Source organism: Rhinolophus sinicus, linkage group LG10, assembly GCF_036562045.2.
Source record: "Rhinolophus sinicus isolate RSC01 linkage group LG10, ASM3656204v1, whole genome shotgun sequence".
Taxonomy (NCBI): domain Eukaryota; kingdom Metazoa; phylum Chordata; class Mammalia; order Chiroptera; family Rhinolophidae; genus Rhinolophus; species Rhinolophus sinicus.
The window spans coordinates 70684524-70708391 of NC_133759.1; the positions used below are offsets into that span (position 1 = coordinate 70684524).

Genomic DNA, 23868 nt, shown 5'->3' on the forward strand with positions numbered 1-23868 from the left:
CCTAGCAGGCACTGAGTGCCGCCCCTCACCTCACCTCCAGTCCTCTCGCAGTGGGCTGGGCATGTCCCTGCCCTCTGACAGCCCCACCCAGGAGCCTGGCCTCTGCTCCCTGCTGAAGACTTTCTCTGCACTTTGGAACCTGCTCAGTCTGGTGCAGGGCAGCCCAGAAGTGCTGAGAACTTAGCAGTAGTGAGGGTACACGTCCCCAATAGGCAGTGGATGTTGGGATGATTCAGGGTTGCCATCTGGGTGGCTGCTCAGGTGTTTCCATGTCAGTAACCAGCTCATTGGCACACCCTCTTTTGGTTTCCCTCCCTTCTGCCTTCACTCTCTCTACTCTCTTACCTTTGTTCCCAGAATCACCTCCTCACCAGCCCACGTGCACTCAGACCCTTGTGCCTGGTCTGCTTTGGGGGCTCAGCCTAGGTCAGTTTGGCTGCTGCTGTTGTGCCTTCAGGGCCGTGGGGGCCTCTTGAGCTGAGGGAACCTTTTCCTGGGGAGTCTCTGTTCCTCTGGCCAGCACTTACTGCTGCCGTCATTTTCCTTGCCCACAGCAGCTCCTTCCACCCTTTGCTCCTGTTCCCTCCGAGGACCGGTGAGGAAAAACTGCCTGTCGCTGACACAGGCCCTGAGCTAATGAAACGCTGGGCTCCGCTTATGTACATGAGCTCATGTGATCCCCACAGCAGCCTGATCTGGGTGTGATGCCATCTCCTGTCACTAGGAGCACACGGACACCTTGGGGAGTCATGAGCCACAAAGTTCATAAGCAGAGGAAATGAGGGTTTAAAATAAAGTCTTTCTGCCTCTGAGGTCATTTCCATGACACCTGCTGCCTCTCCAGGAAGCAGAGCAGTCAAAGGAAATCCTCCAAAAATGGACGAGAATGAAATTCAGTGAGAGGCTGTCCTGGGAACAAGACATATGGATTTTGCTGTGGAAACAAGGAGCGTGATTTGATTGCCCTATTTCTCTCTTCTTTTCCATGATTGCACAGCAGACATAAAAGATGAGTGGCAGAATGAACCTGTGCAGACTGGACCTTGTAGAGCTGGACACCACCTGTCCAGAGACAGGGGTCTACTCCAGCCTCCAGCTTCCTTTCTATATTTTATTCAGTTACTCAACATCCTACACACCAGCCTTTGTGTTGACCATAACCAGAAGAAGAAAGAAGAGTGAACTTCTTCTCAGACTATGCCAGGTTACAACTAGTCTTCACTTGAAGATCTGGACACCTTCCCCCACCCTCAGGTCACATACCACAGGTGTTTCCCACTCAGCATGTCCTCAGCTGGACCATTATCTTTCCCCAAACGTCCTAATAAGTGTCTCCTTCTACCCTGGAACCCATGTCAGAACCTGGTGCTCTCCTAGAGACCCCTGCCTAAACTCCACAGCCCACCTGGAGCAAACATTTAATTTATTCTCCTTCACATCCTTGGTGTGTCCCCTCCCCACTCCCAGGCCCCTCTTCACCACTCTTTGCCATGAGTTCTGGGCTGTTGTCACTGTTGGCACAGTGCCTGAGACCTTCCCGTTGCCCCCTGATCCCCACAGCCCCTTGCATTGATAGATGTCAGCGTGGGGCAGAAGTTGGGGAAATGCAAACAAGAAAGATGCCCCACCCAGTTGTGCTGCGATCATGTAGCTAAAGAACTGAAAATGTTAACCAATAAGTAGAGAAACAGAGAGAGTCCAGCCTGGAGGCTTACCTGAGCCCAGCCCCAGGAGACTGAGGAGCAAAGTGAGCATGAGGGTCCCAAACACCATGGATGTGTCTGCAGGCGGATGTCACACTATGGAAACAGACAACAGCAGGGATGGGTGATGGACTGATTAGACAGAAGAGGGGTCAGTCTGTCTTCTGGGGTGAGAAGCCATGAAGAGGCAGAGTTTGAGCTGATGGCAAGCTGCACCATTCTTCTTAGAGTCACCTGACATAGGCATGGCCCTGTGTGTTAGGGGACACGGGACTCTGCACTTTGAATCACTGCATATTGGCCGGCCATAAACATCCATCTCAGACAAGGAAGCAATGATAGAGAAGGGGTTGGGGCCCACTGTGAGGGGTTTGACCTGGGTCAAGACTGTGCCTTGCGTGGGTTGCATGGCAACGTCAGATGCAGGGATGTCTTAAGGTCCAATGTAAACGGTAGAACTGTATGGGTGGTGGGAATCCAGTCGTAAAAAAGAGGTTGTTCCATTAGAAGATATTTGCCCAAATAGGTTAAAAGCTTTCGTTCATACAAAAACCTGCACAAGAGTGCTTCTGATTGCCAAATCTTGGAAACAAGCAGGATGTCCCTGTAGAGATGAATGGATCAACAAACTAAGGTACACCATACAAAGAAATATTATTCAGTATTAAAGTAAATAAGCTGTCAAGTCACAAAAGATATAGAGGAACCTTAAGTGAGTATTGGTAAGTAAGTGAAGCCAGTTTGAGAAGGCTGCATATTGTATGATTCCAATTATATGAATTTATGGTAAAGATAAAACTATGGAAGACAGTAAAAAGTTTTTTGTTTGTCAGGGTTTGGGAGGGAGAGGGAATGTGAGAGGGACGAATTAACGGAGCCCAAGATATTTTTAGGGCAATGAAACTATGTATTCTCTATGGCAATAAAATGATGGACACATGTCATTATTCATTTGTCCAAACCCATAGCATGTATAACACCAAGAGTGAACAGTAATGTAAACTATGGCCTTGGGGTGATAATGACGTGTCAATGCAGGTTCATCAATTGTAGCAAACGTACCTGTCTGGTGGGGGTGTTGATGCTGGAGGAGGCTGGGCATGTTTGTGTGTGCTGCGGGTTGAGAGGGATATACGGAAACTGTACTTCACATTTCGCTTTGTTATGTACTTTACACTCAATTTAAAAATAAATTATGTTTTTGGAAAGACTAAAGATGGTACCTGAAGGATGTCTTTCAGGACATACTATCCCTAAGATGAATCATGTTTCTCTTTTGCTGTTGATGTTGACATATTTATTTTTAAAAAGGGGACTATTGAGGCATAATTGACATAAAATAAACTGCACATATGTAAAGTGTTTAATTGTTATGTTTTGTGTGTTTACCCATGAAACCATCACCCCGAAGAAGACAGTGAGCATTTCTGTACCCTAAGAGCATCCTTGTTCCCGTTTGTAATCCCTTCTATCCTGTGTCCCCTCCTAGCAACCACTGATGTTCTTTCTGTCGGGGGGATCCATTTGCATATTCTAGGCTTTTATATAAGTGATGTCACACATTATGCACTCCTTTATATATTTTTTTCGCCCGGCTCCTTTCACTTGGAATAATTATTTTTGATTCATCCTTGTTGTGTGTGTCTCTGTCTATTTTATTGCTGAGTAGTAGTATATCATTGCATGGATACACCATAATCTGTTCATTCATTTTTCCGTTGATAGCATCTGGATCACTTACAACTTTTGGTTACTACAAATTAGTGATCATTCGTGTACAAATTAGTAGAGGAATGTATTTCCTTTTGTCTTGGACAAAATACTAAGCATGAACTGGTAGAATCACATGGTTAGGGATTGTTTACATTTACAGAAACTGCCAAATTGTTTCCCAAAGCTATTGTACCATTTTATTTCCCCACCCGCTGTGTATGAGACTTTCAGTCCCTCCACAGACTTGTCAACACTTGGTCTGATCAGTCTTTTAAATTTTACTCTAATAGGTGGTATTTGTCTCATTGTGGTTTTGATTTGCATTTTCTTACTGACTAAGGATGTAGAGAATCTTTACATGGGTTTACTAGCTATCTCTACATATTCTTTGCTGAAAGATTTATTGGTAAATTAAGTTGAATATGTCAAACGTTTTTTTGCTGCTTCTATTGAGATGATCATATGGTTTTATCTTTTAGTTTCTTAATGTGGTGAATTACACTGCTTGTTGTTTGAATATTAAAACAATCCTTCATTACTGTGAGAGACACAATTGGCAGTAATATATTATTATACTTGCAATCTGTTGTCGATTTCAATTTGCTAAAATTTTATTTAAATTTCTGCATCTATGTTCTAGAAGGATAAGAATTGCTAGTTTTCTGTTATATTATTCTATTATCTTTGTTTGGTTTGGTATCAGGGTCATGTTGGCTTTATAGAATAAATTGGGAAATCCTTCCTCCTCATCAATTCTTTGTGCTTGGCACAGAAAGATGAATAACTACACCATGGGTGATTTGCAATACAGAAAATTGAATTAATATGGAATAAATAAAGATCATGTTGGAAAAGTTTAATATAAGAACACATCGTCCGCTGATGCCAGGCCATCAACAAGAGGCAGCATGATTCACAATCACTGTCTCTGGTCTTCTCTCAACACTGAGGTAGGAATTCCTGTCTCTGTTTTATAGGTGAGGAGCCCGAAAGCTTGTTACTTGTCAAGGTCCTTTGGCTGTAGAGTTGGTGCAAACCCAAATGCACTATCAGCCTTCTTCCCTCCGTGCCTCAGGGCAGCCATGACCCCTGACCCCACATGGATGGGCCAGCCGCCTCATCTGGAAGCCATGCTGCTGTCTGCTGCAGGGCTCTGGGGCCTGAGAGGAAGCTCAGTGTCTTGAGGGAAGTGTGATATGTGATTCCCTCTGGGCAGGAAGGGTGTGGTCACCTGTGGGGCGGGCTCCAGGTTGTCTGTGTCACAAGGTGCTTCTTTCTCTGATCACGGGGACACTGGGCAAATCACTATGGGAGTCACATTCATGTCATCACTTCCATAATGCTGGATGTAGGGCCTCAATAACTCTTTAAACTGATGTGTCAGGGTGTAAATGAAGGACTGGTCATTTACATTGAGGAAGGAGATGGTCCCACCCTCGTAGTCTAGGAAGACCCCCACTCGTGTAGGGGGTGTTCTTGGAGAGAGGTTGATTCTATGGGGGTTAAGTGTGAAATAACTAGATTCTTTATCTAGTCTGAGCAACCAGTACCCATTTTTAGGAGACAAAGCTTTACCTACCACCTTCCTGTTCACATTGTCCCGGCACACTCCCACACACCACATTTCATTGTGTCCCACATCCACCTCCCAATAATGTTTTCCTGCCTGGAATCCCTGAGAAGCCACCACACACTTCCTTGCAAATCTCTTGTCCGTGTAGGTCACCTCCTGGTGAATGTTCCTATAGTGCACAGCTTTCAGATCAGAAATGTAGAGCTGGGGGTGAGCCGTCTCTGGGTCCAGAGTCACCTCCACTGGGGTGTGGTGGGGGAGAGAGAGTATGAGTCACTGAGGATGGAACTGGGCTGGATGCAGAGGTCACCCCCTCCCACTGCAGACTGGCTTGGTTGGAATCAGGTGAGGTTCCAGAGCCAGAGTTTCCATCAGACACTAATCCCTACTCCTACCTCATCTCAAGTGAAGCCCTATGGCTTCACCAATGTCTGGAGATGCCCAACTGTGAGCCCAATATTACACTTTGTGAGACCTGTATTACGTCCTTTAACCAGCTTCCTGCCACCTCAAAACCGACAAACCTCTCCTCTTTCTCTCCCAGGCCATCCCCTTGGCTAGTCACCAGTACTCTCAATTCCCTGGAGGTTAGCCTCTGACCTCTATCCTGGCTGACCCAGCCCCCACCCTCTCTCCTCCTAGTACTGGGCCAAGAAGTGAGTCTGGAGTAGCTGCCCCCAGGGGTGGATCCAGGTCTCACAGATTTATAATCTGGTCTCACAGATTTATAATCTGCAGGCCAGTGTGTGTCAGTATTCCTTTTCCCCCTTGGCGGTCTCTGCTCGGCTCCCTCTCCCGTACCCACCTGCGACTCTCTCCTACTGTCACCCCCTCAGGCATTGGTACCTGCATGTTTCCGGGCCTCTCTCAGTGCTGCAAACAAGCAGACAGAGCAGGAGGGTCAGTGCTCAGGTGGAGACCAGGAGGGAGGGAAACAGGAGACCAGGAGGTTAACCTTTGTGGGTGTCACGGGTCCACCAGAGATCTGCTGAAGGCCATGGGGTTCTCTACAAATGTACCTTCCCCAGCATCTGCAGTTTCTGGGTCTCTGCAGAAACCTATGGCCTCAGGGTCTCAAGATTTATAAACTAGGGACTTGTAAGGAAAGATAAATGGGGATAGAGAGAATAGATTTTCTTACCTGCTACTCCATGCTTCCTTCTCCAGGCTGAAAACAAAAAACACAGTAGAGCCTGAAATCACAGACCAGGCGTTTAGGGGAGAGTATGACAGGAAAGCTCTGCAACACTCTTACCCCATTTCCTGTCTTTTCATGACACAAAAAGCAGAATATTTTTGGCTGCTAGGAGCCTGGAATACTTGTCTCTAAGTATTAAGCCAGGCACAAGGTTGAAGGAGATGCCCCGAGGTCTCTTCCCCTTTCTGGGTCCACACCCTCAGAGAACTCATGAAATCTATGGTTCCTCTCTCCACAGAGTGTACAAGTAAGAAAAATGTGCAGACAGTTTTAGGGGATTTCAGCATCCCAATGCCCATCCTACCCATCTACCTGTCTGAGCATCCGTTCATTAGTCAATGGTTGGAGGATTGAACCAGCTGCCCTCACTGGCTGGCCCATGGTCCCCATCCAGTCTGCAGCCCAGACCTCCCAGGTGGTTCAAACTGGGGTAAAGGAGGGACCCAGGAGAACTGTAGGGAAGGCTCAGAACATGATAAGACACTTACCCAGTTCTGCCCACATTTTCCCTGAAACAGAAACAGAATATTCAGTGGTGGACACAGCAGTATGTACGGTACAAACACAGCCCTGGCTCATTGCTCAAGGGGATGAGGTGCGGATAAATGATGGGGGCTGCTCTAGAACTCTCCTTTTCTGCCCCCATCCCCACACCCTTGTAATGACTATCTCTATGTGGGGTTAAGAAAAACATCAGGAACGTTTATGCTGAAGGGAGGGGCTGACATGTGGGGTCCTGTGGACATGGAGATGTAGGTTATCAGGGAGAAGGGAAGGTGAGATGCAAGAGAAGCTGAAGTGAAGGGGGGATCACGGCACACATTCTCAAAGGGCAGTATCATCTCCAAGGAGGAAAAAACTAGTTCTTGGGGTCACATGTCTTATTGAAACTGAATACTATTTTATCTTGTTATCTTTACTTCTATTTCTGCTGCTATGAAGTCTTTTCAAGTACATTGAAACTTTTTTTTTTTTTTAAGATTTTATTGGGGAAGGGGAACAGGACTTTATTGAGGAAGAGTGTGTACTTCCAGGCCTTTTTTCCAAGTCAAGTTGTTGTCCTTTCAATCTTAGTTGTGGAGGGTGTGCCATGTTCAATCTTAGTTACAGGGGGCGCTGCCCACCATCCCTTGCAGGACTCGAGGAATTGAACTTAAGGCAACCTTGTGGTTGAGAGGATGCACGCCAACCAACTGAGCCATCCGGGAGGCAGTTCAGCTCAAGGTGCTGTGTTCAATCTTAGTTGCAGGGGGCGGAGCCCACCATCACTCGAGGAATTGAACTGGCAACCTTGTGCTGGAGAGCCCACTGGCCCATGTGGGAACTGGCAGCCTTCAGAGTTAGGAGCATGGAGCTCTAACCACCTGAGCCACTGGGCCGGCCCACATTGAAACTTTTTTACTGGAGTCTTGTTGATGTTAGAAATTTACATCAGCCCTACAAGTAGTGAAAATCATTATTCCCCTAATTCTGGGCCCTCTGTGAGGAAGATGGGCCTGGTGGGGCTGGCATTTCCTAAGGGAGCCATTTCTGGCCAGCCTGGAGTGGGGCGAGGACTGTGGTTGCTGTGGCCCAGGTGATGGAGCCCTGGAGATATAGGATGGAATAACAGACCCGTGAGGTCTGTGGGAGCATCCCTGATCCCAGCCTTGCTAGATGCATGTGTAAGCCATGGGCCCCTGCTTCTCTCTGTCTCTTACCTTTCAATTTGTAGAAGTAAATTGTCAGACCAATGACACCAACACATGGGAGAAAGAGGAATACTCCCAGTAAAATGTGTATCAGGCGCCAGGTTCTGGACTGGAAAATCTCCTCTGCAAAACAGTTCCACAGACCCTTCAGTGATCACTGAACAGTAAAAGCAGTTTGAGTCTCTTTTAAGGGATCATCTCAGACCCAAGATTGAAAATACAGTTTTCTATCATATCTTCCAAATGTTAAAACATTGTACTTTTCCCTAGTTCTTGCTCTATCTGAATTTTAAATTGTATATAAAATGAGGTAGAAGTTCAATTTTATTTTTTTCTAAATGGATAACAACTGTGCCGGCATCATTTGTATGGATGGACATTCCTTCACACACTATTACATGCAATGTCACTTCTATTTTATATATCTTCATAAGAGTTTGCAAACATTTTCTTAGATATAGAAAATCTTATTGAAAGACACTAAGAAGAGTTAAAATAAGCAGAGTGGTGAATCTTGTTTCTGGTAACAAGAGGCAATATTTTAGAGATATCATTTATTCCAGAATTGATCTATATATTCAGTGTAATGCTATTGGAAACTGCAGTAGAGTTTTCTGACAGCTAGACAAGTCAATTTCAAATTTGTGCACGTACCTGTGAAAGTTTGTAAATATTCCATGTGTGCTTCAAAATAATGATTTTGTGTGTGAAGCGTTCTAAGAATTTCTATTAGAGCAGCACTGTTAATTTGTATAGCAAATATTCTATAATTTTACTAATTATGTCTACTTATTTAACCAATTTTAGAACACAATATTTCAGTCAGTTCTTATATTTCTATTGATATTTGCTTTATATGTGTTGAGATATACTATAAATTGCATATATATATATATATAATTTTTTATAAATATTGAATAAACTTTTTATGTTTCTGAAATAACTATCCTAATAATGCTTTTCCCCCTTAACTCTAATATATCTATAATGGTACTCCTTTGGTTAACATTTTCTACGTTTAAAATGGTTCAGTGAGCAGCTCATATGTAGTACAATTTTCTTTAAGAATTGCAACCGCTGAGATTTTTAAAAATCCAGTCCGACAGGCTTTGTCTTTGGTTTTTTTTTGTGTTTTTTTTAAATTTATTGGGGTGACAATTGTTAGTAAAATTACATAGATTTCAGGTGTACAATTCTGTATTACATCATCTATAAATCCCATTGTGTGTTCACCACCCAAAGTCAGTCACCTTCCATCACCATATATTTGATCCCTGTTACCCTCATCCCACCCCCCACCCCCCTTAACTCACAAATTAACTTCTTTTACATTGATTGTAATTACTGACATATTTGGCTTACATTAATTATCCTATTATTTTTAAATCCTTCCTGAAATTATCTATCTTTTGTTTTATTCTCTTTCATAATGTTTTAGTATTTATTTGAAAGTGTTGTTTTTTTTTTAAATGAGCAAATTTTTTTTTCCTCATTCCTTAAATTACCTTTCTTAAATTTTGTGTGTGTTGATTTTGGTGGGTTGCTCCACAAAGATGATCATGTGATGAAGGAAATATTTTATTCTACTCTTCTGCAGTTGTAAACAATTGTTTCTACCTAATAAAATGTTATGCTATTATCTTTATATTTCATAGACCTTTGACTTTCAAAACTAATCATTAAAAATGGTCAATACTACACAACAACCTTGAGATAGAGACTCCTATTCTCTCTCTGGACTACAGGAACAGGCACCCCTCCCCCACTCACATGCACGCCTTCCCCATTCCCCACCTCCCCACTCACCTCTTATCCATACCCTGGATTCCACCTCTCGGCTCTGGTCAGAGTACTGGATAGAACATGATACACTCCCAGCATTTTCTTGGACTATAAGGGAAGTCTCCACATCAAACAGATCCTGTCTGTCTGCATTCACCTTGGAGTCTGAGGGCAAATCATGTCCTTGTGGGCTTTTCCACTTCACTGTGGGCTGGTGAAACCAGCCTGAGGAATTGCAGAGTAGCTGGATGCCTCCATCGACATATCCCATGATAGAAACCAGAGGAGCTGAGCCCAACCCTGGGGAGAAAACAGGGAAGGGACAAAAGCAAAGATCATGCTCCAAGGCCACAGAAATTCTGAGGCACGATCCTGAAGCTTACAGAAATAGGCACATCCCACACTCCCTCTCTCCCTCATTTCTCCCTCATTTTCCCTCACAGACACATACACACTAATAACACTGCTGGAAGCCCTTCCAATGGTCTTTCTTCAGTTAACATGCACTTAACAACTGCTGTATACCTGAATAATCCTAAACACTAGATATGATATGAATAATACAGAGCTCCTTCTATTGAGGAACTTTTCAGGAGCTCAGCTGGGAAAGAGAGACCTCAACTGCCAGCTGTTAGATCGGCTAATTAAAGCAACACAGGCCAAATCAAATAGCAGTGAAGCCTTTATCATTAACTATCCTAGTATATTCACATGATGACTCCTCACTCGTTCATTTCCCCATGAATTGGCATGCTAGTCTAAGGTCAAGTGTATCTGTGCAGAGGAGGGGGTTGTGTCACTCTTGAGAGTGCACTGAACAAAACTTCACTCTTGTGTCACTCTTGAGAGTGCACTGAACTTCAATAGTTTCATGGACTGTTGGGAAGTGGGCGAGGCGAAGGGCTAGTTGTGGAAAATTACAGGGTACTGAGTCAGAGTTGGGAAAAAGGTTTTCAAGCTTTCCCCCTCCTCTTCCTGATGAGGAGGTCTTCATAGTGGCACCTGAAGAAGACTCTGCCCCAGGCCTCAGACAGAGACCTGAGAATGAAGTCACCTGGGCTAGGAATGCAAATACGTGTAAGAGCATGAGCAGGCAGGGGCATGAGAGTGGTTGACTACTGCTCCTCAAGGTACTGAAGGCATTGGCTGTGCACCAAGGCTAGTGTGAGGTGGGCAGCTTTTTTTTTGAGGCCTGTCAAGTAAAGGCTTTGTAATTGCCTATGGTCAGATCTTAAAAATCAGTAGGATTTTCACCAGGAACCAGACTCTCAGAACTCACTGAATAAAGATGGGGAAAACTTTTTACATTTCATTGTGAAAAGAGCAAATATGGAAGGAAGTATGGTTAAGGAAGAAGTTCAAGGAGATAGTGATTAACTGTCATGGGAGGTCACACCTTCCGGGAGCTGACATTTGTACACCCTTTGTCAGATAAATGGGAGTTTCTAGGTGGACAAGTGAGGAAGAAGGAGAAGCATGCCAGACAGAAGGTCAGGTAGATACCATGGTGCAGAAAGCAGACATGGAAGCTCAACTGACAACAGTAGACCAGGGTCCTGAGTGACAAAGTTAAACAAAGTGATTGCTTACTGAAATTGAAGCTTCTAATAGGATTCAGGGACTCATAACATAATAGCCAAAATGTCCAAGTTTTGATTAAAAGTTACTCAACATAGGAAGAAATGGAAGATGCTATTTTAAATGATAATAGACAATTGACTCATGCCAACACTGAGATAAATTAGATTGGCATTATCTGACATGACTTTCCAATAGCTATCAAAAACTGCTTCAACAAATGATTACAATTTCTCTTGAAAACAATGAAAAACAGAATATCTCACCAAAACATAGAATTTATTTTTAAAAAGAACCAACGGGAAATTATATAACTGAAAAATACAATAACAAATAAAAACACTTACGTAATGGGCTCAATACTAGAATCGAAATGACAGAATATAGAACCAGTGAACATAGGGATAAAGAGAATTTACCAAATTCAAACAACGGAAATAAAATAGTATTTTTTTATAGGAATGCCCTCCCCCGCCCCCCAGGGAGACCTTTGGGACCTTCACAAGTAGCAAACATTTGTACCATCAGAGTCCCAGAAAGGGAGGAGAGGGATAGGCAGAATGAAAATGTATTTGACAAAATGATGGCTGAGCAAGTCCCAAGTTTAGGGAAAACCATAAAACAACAGTTTCAAGAAACTGAGCAAATACAAAATAGGAGAAACCCAAAGAAATTCACACTTACATAGATAAAAATTAAATTTCTGAAAACTAAAGATGAAGAAAAAAGTCATGAAGAAAGCAACCAGCAAGAAAGGATGAACTACATGTAAAGAAACATCAGTTTGACCAATATCTCTGATGAATATAGATGAAAAACTCCTAAATAAAATTCTAGCAAATAGAATACAACAATGCATTAAAAAGATTATTCATCACGACCAAGTGGGGTTCATCCCCGGGGCACAAAGATGGTTCAACATCCGCAAATCCATCAATGTGATACATCACATAAACAAAATAAAGGACAAAAATCATATGATTGTATCAATTGATGCAGAAAAAGCATTTGACAAGATACAACATCCATTTATGATTGAAACACTTAATAAATTAGGTATAGAAGGAAAATACCTTAACATAATAAAGGCCATATATGACAAGCCCTCTGCTAATCTCATAATTAATGGAGAAAAACTGAAGCCCTTTGCTATACGTTCAGGAACACGACAGGGCTGTCCCCTATCACCTCTGCTTTTCAACATAGTGTTGGAAGTCCTTGCCAGAGCAATCAGGCCAGAGAGAGAAATAAAAGGCATCCAAATTGGGAATGAAGAAGTTAAATTATCACTCTTTGCAGATGACATGATGCTATATATAGAAAACCCTAAAGACTCCACCAAAAAGTTATTAGAAACAATCAACGAATACAGTAAAGTTGCTGGCTATAAAATCAACGCACAAAAGTCCATTGCCTTCCTATATACTAACAATGAAATCTCAGAAAAAGAAATACAAATTCCTTTTGCATTTGTAACAAAAAGAATAAAATACCTAGAACTAAACTTAACCAAGGATGTGAAAGACCTATATGCTGAAAACTATAAGATGTTTTGAAAGAAATTGAAGAAGACACAAAGAAATGGAAAGACATTCCGTGCTCATGGATTGGAAGAATCAACATAGTTAAAATGGCCATATTACCCAAAGCAATATACAGATTCAATGCAATCCCCATCAAAATCCCAAGGGCATATTTTAAAGAAATAGAACAAAAAATCATCAGATTTGTTTGGAACCACAAAAGACCCAGAATAGCCAAAGCAATCTTCAGAAAAAAGAACAATAATGGAGGTATCACACTTCCTGACTTTGGCTTGCACTACAGGGCTACAGTAATCAAAACAGCATGGTATTGGCAGAAAAACAGACATATAAACCAATGGAATAGAATTGAGAACCCAGAAATAAAACCACATAAATATGGACAGATAATTTTTGACAAAGAAACTAAAAACATACAATGGAGCAAAGACAGCCTCTTCAATAAATGGTGCTGGGAGAATTGGATAGCCACGTGCAAAAGAATGAAACTGGACTGCTATTTGTCACCATGTACCAAAGTTAATTCAAAATGGATCAAAGACTTAAGCATAAGACCTGACACAATAAACTGCATAGAAGAAAACATAGGTACTAAACTTATGGATCTTGGGTTCAAAGAACATTTTATGAATTTGACTCCAAAGGCAATGGAAGTAAAAGCTAAGATAAACGAATGGGACTATATGAAACTTAAAAGCTTCTGCACAGCAAAAGAAACCATCGACAAAATAAAGAGGCCACCAACTGAATGGGAGAAGATTTTTGCAAACAGTGCCTCCGATAAGGGGCTAGTATCCAGAATATACAAGGAACTCATGCAACTCAACAACAAAAAAACAAACAACCCAATTGAAAAATGGGCAGAGGATTTGAAGAGACATTTCTCCAATGAGGACATACAAATGGCAAATAGACATATGAAAAAATGCTCAACATCACTAATCATCAGAGAAATGCAAATCAAAACCACAATGAGATATCACCTCACCCCAGTCAGAATGGCAATCATCAACAAGACAAATAGTAACAAATGTTGGAGAGGCTGTGGAGAAAAGGGAACCCTCATACACTGTTGGTGGGAATGCAGACTGGTGCAGCCGTTATGGAATGCAGTGTGGAGGTTCCTCAAAAAATTACGAATAGAATTGCCATATGACCCAGCAATCCCGCTCCTGGCTATCTACCCAAAAAATCTGAAAACATTTAGAGATAAAGACACGTGTGCTCCAATGTTCATTGCAGCTTTGTTTATGGTGGCCAAGACATTGAAACAACCAAAATGTCCTTCGATAGATGAATGGATGAAGAAGTTGTGGTATATATACAGAATGGAATACTATTCGGCGGTAAAAAAAGATGATATAGGAACATTTGGGACAACATGGATGGATCTTGAGAGTGTAATGCTGAGTGAAATAAGTCAGACAGAAAAAGCAGAGAACCATGTGATTTCACTGATATGTGGTATATAAACCAAAAGCAACAAAAGAACAAAACAAACAAATGAGAAACAGAAACTCATAGACACAGACAATGGTTTGGTGCTTGTCAGAGGGTAAGGGAGGGTGGGGGTGGGGGTGGGGGTGGGAGATGAAGGTAACGGGATCAAATATATGGTGATGAAAGGAGAACTGATTCTGGGTGATGAACACACAATGGGATTTACAGATGATGTAACACAGAATTGTACACCTGAAACCTATGTAGTTTTACTAACAATTGTCACCCCAATAAATTTAATAAAAATTAAAAAAAATAAAAAGTAAACAATCCCATTTACAATTGCTTCAAAGACTATAAAATACCTGGGAATAATTTTAACCGAAGTTAAAGATCTGTACTCAGAAAATTATAAGACTCTGAAGAAAGAAATGAAAGAAGATACAAATAGATGGAAACACATACCATGCTCATGGATAGGAAGAATTAATATAGTTAAAATGTCGATACTACCTAAGGCCATATGCATATTCAACGCAATTCTTGTCAAACTACCAAGGATGTTGTTTACAGAAATACAACACATAACCTTAAAATTTATATGGACCATAAAGGACTCCGGATAGCCTCGGCAATCTTGAGAAATAAGGACAAAGTGGGAGGTATCATGATACCTGACATCAAATTATACTACAAGGCTACAGTAATCAAAACAGCATGGTACTGGCATCAAAACAGACACATAGATCAATGGAACACAATAGACAGCCTAGAAATAAATCCATGCCTACATGGTCATTTAATCTCTGACAATGGAAGCAAGAATTTACATTGGGGTAAAGACAATCTATTCAATAAATGGTGCTGGGAAACCTGGACAGACACAGGCCAAAAAATGAAACTGGACCACCTCCTTACACCATATACAAAAATAAATTCAAAATGGCTTAAAGACTTAAATGTAAGGTCTGAAACCATAAAATTCCTAGAAGAAAACAGAGGAAGGAACTTTATAGACATTACCTGGAGTAAGATTTTTACTGATATATCCCCTCGGGCAAGGTAAGTAAGAGGAAAAATAAACATGTGGGATTATATCAAACTGAAAAGTGTTTTCACAGCAAAGGAAATCATCAATAAAACAAAAAGGGATCCTACTGAATGGGAAAAGGTATTTGCCAATGATATATCCGATAAGGGGTTAATATCCCAAGTTTATGAAAAACTCACTCAACTCAACTCCAAAAAGCAAACAACCCAATTAAAAAATGGGCAGAGGATATGAAAAGACATTTTTCTAAAAAGGACATACAAATGGCAAACAGACATATAAAAAAATGCCCAACCTCACTAACCATCAGAGAAATGAAAATAAAAACCACAATTAAATACCACTTAACCCCATTCAAAATGGCTATCATCAATAAATCAACAAACAGCAATTGCCGGCGATGATGTGGAGAAAAGGGAACGCTTGTGCACTGTTGGTGGGATTGCAGATTGGTGTAGCCACTATGGAAAACAGTATGGAGGTATCTCAAAAATCTGAAAATGGAACTACCTTATGACCCAACAATTCCACTCCTAGGTATCTATCCAGAGAAATCCAAAACTCTAATTCAAAAAAATTTACCCACCCCTATGTTTATTGCAGCACAATACACAATAGCCAAGACATGGATACAACCGAAATCCCCATTGGTAAATGACTGGATTAAGAAACTGTGGTACATTTATACAATGGAGTATTACGCAGCCATAAAGAAGAATGATATCTTACCTTTTGCAACAACATGGATGAACCTAGAGAACATTATGTTAAGTGAAATTGGTCAGACAGAGAAAGACAAATACCATATGATCTCACTTATATGTGGAATCTAAAGAAAAGAATAAATGAATGAACTAATCAGAAACAGTCTCAGAAACATAGAAGAAAAACTGAGGGTTGCTAGATGTGGGGGATGGGGATAAGGGGGAAGGTGAGGGGATTAGAAAGCACAGTCAGTAACCACAAGATTGCCACAGGGTTACGAAGGTAGATTTGGGGAACATAATCAATAATGTTGTAAAGATTTTGTAGGGTATCTGATGGACACTTGTCTCGTTAGGGAGAACACCTCAGGGAAGATGTAGATGCCTGATCACTGCATTGTACACCTGAAGCTGAAGCTGAACAATAAAGAATGTCAACTACAAGTTTATATATACATATATATGTATATATTTATATATATATATAAACATATATATATATATATATATATATATATATATATATATATATATATATATATATATATTTGTATGTCCTTTTTAGAAAAATGTCTTTTCATGTCCTCTGCCCATTTTTTAATTGGGTTGTTTGCTTTTTGGAGTTGAGTTGAGTGAGTATATATATATATATATATATATATATATATAAACATATATGTATAAACATGTATATATTTATATATATAAACATATATATATAAACATATGTATATATATAAACACATATATATGTGTATACTTACAAGAAGCAGAGCACAGCATTAGGAATAGACACAACGGAAATGTAATGGCTGTGTGTGATGTCAGTGGGATAGTGGATGGAGGAAGGGGGGATGACACAGTGTGAGGGCTATAAATGACAAATGTCTAACTATTACATTGTTTTGTGCACCTAAAACTAATAAAAAAAAGTGGAAAAAAAAGAAAACGAAGCAAGTAAGCAAAAATCTTGTCTGTTTCTAAGGAAGGGGGAACATTTATACCCTCGTTACCAGCTGATGCCAATATAATCTTTTAAGACAATAATCTGGTAATACATATTAAAAACCCTTAAAATGTATATGCCCTTTAGCCAAGCAGTTCAACTTTTAGGAATTTATTGTAAGGACATAATCATATATGTTTGTAAAGTTTTAGTGACATGGATATTTTTCTTGCCATTGTTTCTAATAGGAAAAACCTTAGGAACAACTTAAATGTCTAAATATAGATAATTGGTTAACTAGTGAACATCCATAATGGAATACCATGCAATTATAAAAATTCTATTATAGAAGAACAATTCTTACTGTGTTTAGCTTAAGAAAAAACAAAGCAGAATATACAGTGCTACTACTTTTATATATAATACCTGTATATGTACAATATTAGTCAGAAATACAGCTGATTTCTATTGTCTACTTTGTGCTTTTAAACTTGAATTACATTTGCAGACAGAAAAATAAAATTAGATATTTAAGGGGGAAAAAAGATCACTGGTTCCCAGAGGTTTAGTGGGAAGGAATAAATAGGTCAATTTTTCAGCACACTAAGAACTGCTCAAAAAATGAAGGGAAAAAAAAAACCAAAACCCTCAGCATACTCTTACCATACAACCCAGCAATGGCACTCCTGAGCATTTACCCTAAAGAAATAAAAACTTTTACCTATACAAAGACCTATACATAAATGTTCTAAATTAGAGCCTTATCTGTAAAAGCAAAAACTAGAAACAACCCCATGTCCTTCAATGGGTGAAAGGCTAAACAATCCAGGTACATCCATACCATGGAATACTGCTCAGCAATAAAAGGGAACAAACTATTGATACAGGCCTGATGTTAAGTGAAAAGCCAATCTCAAAGGTCACACACTATATAACTGTATTTATGTAGTATTGTGGAAATGACAAAATTATGGAAATGGAGAAGATATAAATGGTTGCCAGGGCTTGGGGAGTAAGGAGGGTTGTAATAATGGAGTAAGGAGGAGAGTCAGGGGAGGCGGTGGGTAAGGAGGGCCAAGGTGACTACAAAGAGGGAGCAGAGCGAGATCTCAGCGGTCATGGGCTAGGTCTACTCCTTGATGCTGATGTCATGCTGCTTCCATAAACATACACATAAAATAACGTAGAACTATACACATGAGGCAGAATAAATAAACGGGGTAAGATCAAATCTGCTAACTAAATGACCTAAGATATTTTTAAAATTCCTCAATCAACCAATAGCTCAAAAAGTCCTGGATGGTTCTACCAGAGAACTAAGTTATGAGTTTCCTGAAATAAGCAACTGACCCGACACCTGCAGCTCCCATGTGGCCTCCTGGTCATTATTCTGGGAGATGAACCCACATCCATAGAGACCAGTGTCTGAGAGAGTGACCTTCTTCAGCCTCAGGGAGACATGCCCTTCCGCTATGGAGTCCTTCAGCAGCTCAGTTCTCCCTCGATAGGCTGGTATCTGCATATGGTATTGGTCTTTCCCTTCTCTGTAGAGATGCACCACAGCATGGAGCTCATCTCTGAAGAACCGCACTTCCATGGCCTCCGCACTTGTCTTAGGAGAGAGGAAGCATGAGAACACAGCGTCCTCCCCGACCACGACCTGGACGGGCTTGTCTGGTCCTATCACCTGCCACTGGCCTGTGGAAGGAAGCACAAGAGATAACTGAGCAAAGACCCTGTCAGTGTGTCCCACTCATGGCCAGCGTGTGCCCAGGGGTGCGACATCCATCGTTACCTCCTTTCCAAACCCAGTGACCTGCCTCTGCACATCCCTTACACTTGACAGAGCACTTCCACATCCCTTGCTTCATTCTGTATCACAAACATCCCGAATGGCGTATGTTATTGATACTCCAATTTCCAAGGTGGAAACACAATGTATCAGAGAGACTAAGTAAGTTAATCAGGGGCATGAGAGCACGTTCCAAACGCAGACCCTCTGACTGGAGGAGAATCTATACCCACATTCTTTTGTCTCTGCCCGTCTGCATCACCACACACTCACAACAGCCCCTTTTCATCTTCTTGCCAAAAACTAAAGAGGACTCATTTTCCAAGTGGAGAGTTTTACTAATAAAATCTCCAGTTTGGGGCAGTGTGTCTTCTCAAGCACATGGTTATGTCTTGTAAAAGTTTCATGAGTACAGTAAAAAAAGTCTTTGTCAACAGGTTAAACCTTTATTTGTGCTTCCTTATTTTTTTTATCTACTTGTTCTGCCAAATTCTGAGAGGAATATATGACACTGTGAGAAAGATTTTGCAGTTTTTACTTTATAGATTTGCTCTCTTGTGAATTCATGCTGACTATCATTTCCATGGAGAATGCTTGCATACTTGTGTAACAATTTCTTTTCTCTACTTTGTAATGTTGGGGTGAATGGGGCTTCATTCAGCTTTACCAGCAGGTTTTACCTTTAGTTTGTTCCTATTCTCTGGGTGCAGCTATGCCCTCATCTTCATTTTGAAACTTTCTTCATCATCTTGTTTGAAATGTGTATTTGTTCTCCTTGAGTCTCCCCTGCATGACTATCAGCTCTGTGGGGACAAGGGCTGTCTGTTTGCTCAGCACAGCACCCCCCACCCCCATGCCCAGCACAGTGTTCGGCTCAGAGTACGGACTCCACAAAGAGCGGTTCCATTATGTATGATGAGCACCTTTTTCTCTGCTACTTGCTCACTTGCTAATGATCACGTCAGTAATTTTCCTGCTGTAAATCACACTAGTCATTTGTAATGATAAGATTTCTTCTTCACAGAGATCACAAACTATGGAGGCTCACTCCCTTTATCTTCTTGAACACACCGCTCTGAATCGGAACATGTCTTGATTAATTCACATGCATGCATTTCTAATATGAGCACACACGGGTGTGGTGGGGTGTGTATATCACCAGAGAAAAGGGGGTCACAGTGTAAATTTCCTTATCAGCACTTGGAGATTCACAAAGTGATCACTAATTTTCAAGTAAGTGATATTTTTATTTTAACACCCATTATTTCTTACTTTAAATGTGTTTTATAAATCTTTCTGAAAACTATTTCACTGATGCATTTTAAAGGATATTCTCATGACATAAAATGTGACTTTGCAGCAACATGTCTGTTCAGCCATTGACCTACCATAGCAGACACTAAGTGCCGCCCCTCACCCCACCCTGAGTCCTCCTGCAGTGGGCTGGGCATGTCCCTGAACTGTGACAGCCCCACCCAGGAGCCTGGCCTCTGCTCCCCACTGAGGGCTTTCTCTGCCCTTTGGAACCTGCTCAGTCTGGTGCAGGGCAGCCCAGAAGTGCTGAGAATTGAACAGTGGTGGGGATACACATCCCCAGTGGGGGGCAGGAGGCAGTAGATGTTGGAATGATTCAGGGTTGCCATCTGTGTGGCCCCCTCAGAAGGTGTTTCCATGTCAGTTACCAGCTCATTGGCACACCCTCTTTTGGTTTCCCTCCCTTCTGCCTTCACTATCTCTACTCCCTACTTTTGCTTCCAGAATCACCTCCTGCCCGCCCATCTCCACACAGGCCTTCGTCCCTGGTTTGTTTTGGGGGCTCAGCCTAAGTCAGCTGGGCTGCTGCTGTTGTGCCCTCAGGGCTGTGGGGGGCTCTCGAGCTGAGGGAACCTTTTCCTGGGGAGTCTCTGTTCCTCTGGCCAGCACTTACTGCTGCTGTCATTTCACTTGCATACAGCAGCTCCTTCCACTCTTTGCTCCTTGTTCCCCCCGGGGACCAGGGAGGAAAAACTGCCTGTCACTGACACAGGCCCTGAGCTAATGAAACTCTGTGCTCTGATCTATGTACATGAGCTCATGTGATCTCCACAGCACCCTGATCTGGGTGTGAGGCCATCTCCTGTCACTAGGAGCACACGGACACCTGGGGGACTCATGAGCCACAAAGTTCACAAGCAGAGGAAATGAAGGTTTAAAATAAAGATTTGCTGCCTCTAAGGTCATTTCCATGACACCTGCTGCCTCTCCAGGAAACAGAGCAGCAGAGGAACTCATCAGAAAATGGATGAGAATGAACTTCAGTGAGAGGATGTCCTGGGAACAAGACATACGGGTTTTGCTATGAAAACATGGAGCATGATTTGATTGCCCTTATTTCTCTCTTCTGTTCCATGATTACACAACAGACACGGTAGATGAGTGGCAGGTTGAACCTGTGAAGACTGGACCTTGTACAGGAGGACACAGCCTGTCCAGAGACAGGGGTCTACTCCAGCCTCCAGCTTCCTCTTTGTACTTCATTCAGTTACTCAACATCCTACACACCAGCCTTTGTATCAATCATAACTAGAGGAAGAAAGAAGAGTGGACTTCTTCTCAGACTATGCCAGGTTACAAGTTAGTCTTCACTTGAAGATCAGGACACCTTCCCCCACCCTCAGGTCACATACCACAGGTGTTTCCCACTCAGCATGTCCTCAGCTGGACCATTATCTTTCCCCCAAACGTCCTAATAAGTGTCTCCTTCTACCCCGGCACCCATGTCAGAACCTGGTGCTCTCCTAGAGACCCCTGTATAAACTTCACAGCCCACCTGGAACAAACATTTAATTTATTCTCCTTCACATCCTTGGTGTGTCCCCTCCCCACTCCCAGGCCCCTCTTCAGCACTCTTTGCCATGAGTTCTGGGCTGTTGTCACTGTCGGCACAGTGCCCGAGACCTTCCCGTTGCCCCCTGATCCCCACAGCCCCTGACATTGACAGATGTCAGCCTGGGGCAGAAGTCGGGGAAACGCAAACAAGAAAGATGCCCCACCTCATTGTTCTGCGATCATGTAGCTAAAGAACTGAAAATGTTAACCAATAAGTAGAGACACAGAGAGAGTCCAGCCTGAGGCTTACCTGAGCCCAGCCCCAGGAGACTGAGAAGCAAAGTGAGCACTTGGGCTCCAAGGGCCATGGATGTGTCTGCAGGCCGATCTCACGCTATGGAAACAGACAACAGCAGGGACAGGAGGATGGACTAATTAGAGAGAAGAGGGCTCAGACCAGCTTCTGGTGTGAGGAGCCATGAAGAGAGAGAGCTTGAGCTGATGGCAAGCTGCACCGTTCTTCTTAGAGTCACCTGACACAGACATGGCCCTGTGTGTTATGGGAGATGGGACTCTGCACTTTGAATCACTGCATTTATTGGCCGGCCATAAACATCTATCTCAGACCAAGGAAGCAATGATAGAGAAGGGGGGTGGGGCACACTGGGAGGGGTTTGTCCTGGGTCTAGACTGTGCCCTCTGTGGGTGGCATGGGAGTGTCAGATGCAGGGTTATCTTAAGGTCCAATCTGGCAGGTAGCACTTTATGGGTGGTGCGAATCTGGTCCTAAAAAATAGGTTTTCCCAGTTGAGGGTAGCAGGTTGTGCAGGCAAATAGGTGCCATTCCACAAGGAATAACCAAGCGCATGTGAGATGAACATTTCCTGGCACAGCCTGAGGTAACACTCTGTATCACCCCCTTTCTTGAGTCCAAGACTAGGACTCAGATCTTGAAGCAAGATTAGAAGAACTTGCTAGAATAAGACAGAACCTTAATCTCAAGGATCCAAGGTATTGGGAAATGACCAGAATATGTCAGGCCTGAGGAAAAGGTGAAGAACCTCTGTGGGGACAGAGCCCCAGAAAGTAGTTTACAGGCTCTCGGCCTCACGTGGAGGGGTGCTGGCTCGGGTAGTGAATGGCCGTCGGCTGTGGCTGATTGGCCATTGGCTGTGGCCAGTTAGCCGACTGGCCGCTGGTATAACTGCTGCGGCTACGAAGGATTGCCGAGGATTGCCGAGGAGCCGAGCAGAGCCGAGGAGAGCCGAAGAGCGGAAGAAGACAGCCGAGAGAGAGGAACAGTCGAGAGAGTGGAGAAGAGTCGTCGGTCGGTTGGTTGGCGGAAAGGCGGACGGCAGGTCGGCGTCTGGTGGGCCCAGCCTCCAGTGAGACCATAGTGGTATGACTCCCCTACCTATGGCTCCGTGGGTGTTCCTTGTTGGCCTCACCGTATCCTGCGTTCTTATGTGGGGAGCGGGACCAGAGACCCCGCAGGCCGCCCCGCACGACAAATGGCGCAGCGAGCAGGGTCTCCCGCACGACAAATGGCGCAGCGAGCAGGGTACAGTGCCGGCCAAAACCTACCGAAACATGGTGGAGCGGTTTGTGCGTGTGAGAGCCCAGCTTCGGAACGCCCATGAGGAGCGACACCGGGAACGGGAGGCACAGTCTGCCTGGGAGACTCAAGCCTCTAGCTGGCACATCACCCTCTTGGCCATGGACGGCATTGCGTTCATTTTGGTGATCTGCTGCGGCCTTAAGCTCTGGGAGTTGTGGACATCTTACACCGAGGCCTCCACCCACTCAGACACCTGGTACGGTGAGCAAGATTCCGGCCAGGTAGGAATGGCGTCTGACTCTGGGCAGGAGGACGTGTGGCCCCCACACAGTGTATGGTGTCCGGTGGCCACTGTTCTCAGGAGTTGGACCCCCAAGGAGGGGTGGGAGGACAAGGACGGCTCTCCGGCCAGTGTGGAGAGGGCCCTGCAGGCTCTGGCTGAGCGGTTGCCGGAGGAGGAGAAGGCTACAGCCGGCGGCGTGGGCTGGATGTTCCTCAAGGCCTTGAGTCTCAACACGGAAAATGGGCTTAATGAAATGGCCCGGGTGCCAAACCAGGTGTCTCGGTTGGAAGCGCTGGAAGCCCGGGTCCACCTGTTAGAACAGGGGCCCCAAGGTGGAGACTCTGAGGCAGAGGCGGAGGAAGCAAGTAGAGACAATGTAGCTCCCACCCCCAAGCCCGGCCAATCTTAAAGCAAAAGGTAAAACGTGAGCAATCTTTGGGCCCTGGGGGCATTGCTGCCGGCAACCCAGCTGTGACTGAGTTCACAACCTACACCCCATACACT

At 43.2% G+C, this 23868-nt stretch overlaps 1 protein-coding gene and 1 pseudogene across 1 annotated transcript in view; one reads left to right on the forward strand and one right to left on the reverse strand.

The window, feature by feature from the left end:
• LOC141567351 (butyrophilin-like protein 9) overlaps window positions 1–23868 on the forward strand; it is a 365947-nt gene that overhangs the window by 227570 nt on the left and 114509 nt on the right. The gene's annotated exons all lie outside the window — the stretch shown is intronic.
• On the reverse strand, window positions 3473–22051 carry LOC109439881 (butyrophilin-like protein 3; annotated as a pseudogene).